Here is a 4768-nt window from a genome sequence, read left to right on the forward strand (position 1 = left end):
GTGTGTGTGTGTGTGTGTGTGTGTGTGTACATTTTTCCTACTTACGTCATGGCTCCAACTTGCTCACAGCAGCATTTGTGCATGTTACTCAGACTACATAACCACCAGGATGTGCTAATGCTACTATGATATCTTGACTTACATAATGAATGACTTTGATATACAGCTAAAGGTGTTAATGGTAATATTTTTAGACAGTATACATACAAGTTGATGAAGAACAATTCTACCTTGCAACTTGCATTAAGCTTCCGTTTCTTTACAACTGTAATCTTTTATGTAAGCTAGTAGCTGGTATAAGACCACAACTGTTTGAGAAGGATCGTCACATGGTTGATCATACCACTTGTAGTTGGCTGGAGACTGGCCACCTGAGAGGTTTAGACTCCGTCTCTGTCCCTCACAAACTGCTTTGGTTACGGCGGAGTCGCTCGTCTGCTCTTCAACGCTCACTTCGACTTTACCTCTGCAGTAAACACAGCGCTTTTTGGACGTTCCTGTGAAAAAGATGTGGCATAAAAATACGGCTAGATTTTAGTCCTCATCCTGAACATTGAAACTTAGTGCTGCCTTCGACACAGTTGACCACAGAATACACAGAGTAGTATACTATGCTGTGCTAAAAATTTATTTTTAACAAACATAAATGTAAAATCAAATGTGTAATCTCGAGCTATAAATCAATGCTTGCATAACTTCATATTGACTTGTTCAGGGTGTAGCCCGCATCTCCCTAATGCAGCTGGTATAGGCCCCAGCCCCTGCGACCTGATGGAGGAAGTGGTTACAGAAAATGGATGGATGGTTATTTGCATATTTATATCCATGATCATACCCAGATAATAAATGATCACCCATGATCACAGAAAAAGTAAATTATATTATAGTTATCTGGGTGTAACATAAACATTTAGGCATTAAACTATGGCACTGTTTAACTAGATTTGAATAATACCTACACAGTTTTATAGTGTTAGAATCATGGAGGTCTTTAACAAATGATGTTTAAAGTATGTGAGCATGTGAGGCCCTTGAAGTTCCTGTGCACACTAAGGGTGCCTGGATGGTATGATTTCTACACAATGGTTTTTATTGTAGATTTGAGGACACATCTGTGTATGTTGCGGTTTAGATAAACTTATGTATATTATGTAGTTTAGGTTGACATACCCTAGAGATTCCATTAGGCACTCTATCACTGTAGCGGGAAACTCCAGCTGAGCTGCTGTGTGATTCTTCAGTGGGGGACTTTGTTCGAGGAGGAACAATGCCAACTGAAAAGGGAGATGAATTAACATGTTATACAAATCCTGTCAGTCTCACGTGATTTAATAATAGTCACATCTCAAAAGGCTGAATTCTGACTTGGATTATGTGTTTTCTTTCATTCTAATTTACAAATGTCAGTGTACAGTGTAATCCCATGCTCTATGAGAAAGGATCAGTAGTGCTATCACATGGAAACTGAGCTCAGGTTGGTGAACCTTTATTCATGGTGGGTGGTCTGTCCTGGATCTGGTCCTGCACATCACTGATATTGTTCTCCTCTCCAAACTTTGGCTAAAAGACAGAGAAAAGATATAATTTGTTATGTAATCAAATTAGACCTGAAGGTGGTGAAAAATTCCAATACACATCCAAACAGTTGATTAAAAACAGAATGCTTTAGATAAGGCATTACTGGTGTTACATGAGGACATCATGTAAAAACAACAGTAAAAAGAATAGGACAGAGTCGATTGACGTCACCCGTAGGTTTCTGAAGTGCTGCTTTGAAGCTGAAAGTGTCGGATGTACTACTCTCTCTTCCGCCTCCCATGTAATCTAAATATTGGCAAAGATGTGGATCGTCTGTGGACCTGAAGTGGGGTCGAATGACATCTGGGTGCTCGAATAAGCCATCTAAATGGGTGCTTACTGCCAATCAAGTGGTCACGTTGTTAATTATCTGCAACTTAATATCATCTGAACGAGTGAGTTAAAACTAAAATTCACCTCCCTCACAATTCAAAAATTTAAATGAGATATAACAATCCAAACCCATTGCTGTAAACGCAGTGAAATCGGGCATTTCAATACGATGCTTATGGATTGACTCACTCTTGGCACGCGTCTCAAGTGGCCACTCAAGGAATTACATTTTCGACCAAAATCATCTTGTTTCAATAAATCGGCTTTGTGAGGGGAATTTCGGCCTTTTTGGAGAGCCGGTTTCTTTGGCTCCCAAACGGCTCCTCACACTTTATTAATTGTTTTTATTAATTAATTATTATTTTATTATTATTGCTGTTATTATTATTTTATATTTTTAAATGTTATTATATTTATTTATTTTTGACATTGTAAACACTTTGGTCAGTGCATGCAGTGTAAAAATGTGCTATATAAATAAAATGTAATACCTCCTGTCGTGTTTGTCCTCGCGACCGCTGTTGTGTGTGTGTGGTGTGTGTGTGTGTGGTGTGTGTGTGTGTGTGTGTGGTGTGTGTGTGTCACCCCTGCCATGGATGCTGCTATAATCTTGAATTACGTGCAGCTTCACACCAAAAAAAAGTGGAGGAAAAAAAGTTTTTTCCCGTGAGTTTTTTTTCCTCCAGTTTTTTAATGAAAGCCGAACGTGATTGGTCAAGTTGTGTGAGAACAGGCATGGCATGAGGGAGAGTTGTCAGGGGGAGGAGACAGTGAGGCACCGAAGTGAAAAAAACCCCAAAACGTCTCCCTAAATGGGCTCCAAATGAGGAGCCGGCTCCCGTCGTTCACTTCAAAGAGCCGGCTCTAGAACCGGATCGTTCGTGACCGACACATCACTACTGTGTTGTTGACTAGTTGCAATCTGACTTGACAGTGTTGACCTTTGAGGGAGCAAAGAGAACCAAATGGACTATGATTCTCCAGAAATATAAACTGCTCCAAAATCTGGTTTGTAGCAGTAAATGAGGCAGGACTTCCTGATTTGTAAAAATTATTTTCATGGTGCCAGCTTCCTGGGGTAACCACAAGCTAACTTGACTGCATCACTACCGTGACATACAAATAGGCACATGTAAAGATTGACCGATGATCTCTTGAGAACCCACATGGGGCTCTAAAAAGCTAAATGCTGCCATCCTGACAAGTGATGGCCTTCATACCACTGCACCTGTGGTACATTTTGAACTGTAAGTCTTGTGTTCATAAAAAGAAAGAAAAAAATCTTCTGGCAAAGACATTAATAGAAGCTAAGGGCATAAAAAGGAGCAGTAACTTTAAAACAAGTGCTTTGGAAGGTCAAATCCGGGCTGGTATGGAGACTGGGATAATGGGTGGAGCACTTGAACAAATGGAAGTTTCATGGGATTATATAGAATTGGAGTTCGATTATGTTTTTGAAAAATGACACTGGAAAACAGTTTGTGAAGCAGGGCAGGACACGGGAAAACACCCAAATACCTTTCTGATGTAAGAATCTTCACCATTAAGGTAACCACCATCGATGCCCAAGCTGCGTAGCCAGGTGTGTCTGTCAAGGGCAGGGGGGGGATGGAGGGAGGTAAGGTAGAGGAAGTCTCCAGAAGGGAATAGGACTGGGGAGGGGAGGCCTTGGGGGGACACTTTCCTAGTTCACCAAAGGACAGAGGGGAAGGAGTAAGGCAGGAAAGAAAGGATTAGGAGGAAGAGAGAGTGCTGCATACAGAAGCAAAGCAGAAAGCATTCATTGGATTGATTCTGTAGAATGGGGTCTTAAACCCATGTTAGGGAGCTAGACGTCAGCAGGTGGCCGATAAATACCTGTCTACGTAGACAAGAGACTTTTGTGAATTCTACATCCATGTGGTCCACGAAAGCCTCTGTGAAAACAGCCATGACATCTCAACTATCACCATGTAAGCAATTAAATCACCTAGTGTAGAATTATAAAGAAGAAAATTATCAATGTTTATGCTAATGTGGCTGTGTGAAATTGTTCAAAATACACCGTATGTGGTAAACAATCATTGTCCTGTCTGACAGAAATTTGCAATAGCAGATTGCTAAGAAAATAATTGGAACCAATTTGGAAGTGGAATTAAAAGGATAAAGCAACAGTTCATATGTATCATATCAGGTACTGCCTAAACCAAAGCAAAATCAAATTTCTATGTTTAACTCATATATTCTGACTGTATTTTAGTTAACAGGTAACTGAAGATAAACTTTTCATACTGTGACTTTAAATTCTCAAATCTTTATGTTAATCAGAGATAACAATGCCAAAGAGTGTTAGCAAAAGCAAATACAGTAGACCATGGATTCACTGGATCATCGGTCACTGCATAACAGTTGAAGAATGAAAGTTAGATAAGGATCAGTCTACAAAACTAATGAACAGCACCAATTGTTTTACAGAAGGGACAAAAATTATGTCATGATGACATTTAGCAATGGCAACACAAAATGTTTTATTGGGGGAAAATTGTCCTTCATTTTCACAATCAGAACAGGCAGAATTAGGAATTATCAGAATCAACTGAGTGGTGGCTATACTCTTGGGGCCTGTATGAACACATTATGAGTGATTACTGAGTGAATCTGACCGTGTTATGGCACAGATCACTGGAGCAATGCCAAGTCGATTGTTGGGGTAAGTCAGTGGCCTAGTACCTCCAATAGCATTAGATGAAAGCAGGGATGCTATCTGGCAATGAGGTTTAGTTTTAGGGTCAGCACCTCTAAAGAAACTAATGAAGGTGTATTAAGATCTAGGCTGTGAGTGTAACTAAAAGACATCATTGATATAAGTCCTGGACGA

The sequence above is a fragment of the Larimichthys crocea genome, chromosome VI (assembly GCF_000972845.2).
Source record: "Larimichthys crocea isolate SSNF chromosome VI, L_crocea_2.0, whole genome shotgun sequence".
In the NCBI taxonomy this organism is placed as follows: Eukaryota; Metazoa; Chordata; class Actinopteri; family Sciaenidae; genus Larimichthys; species Larimichthys crocea.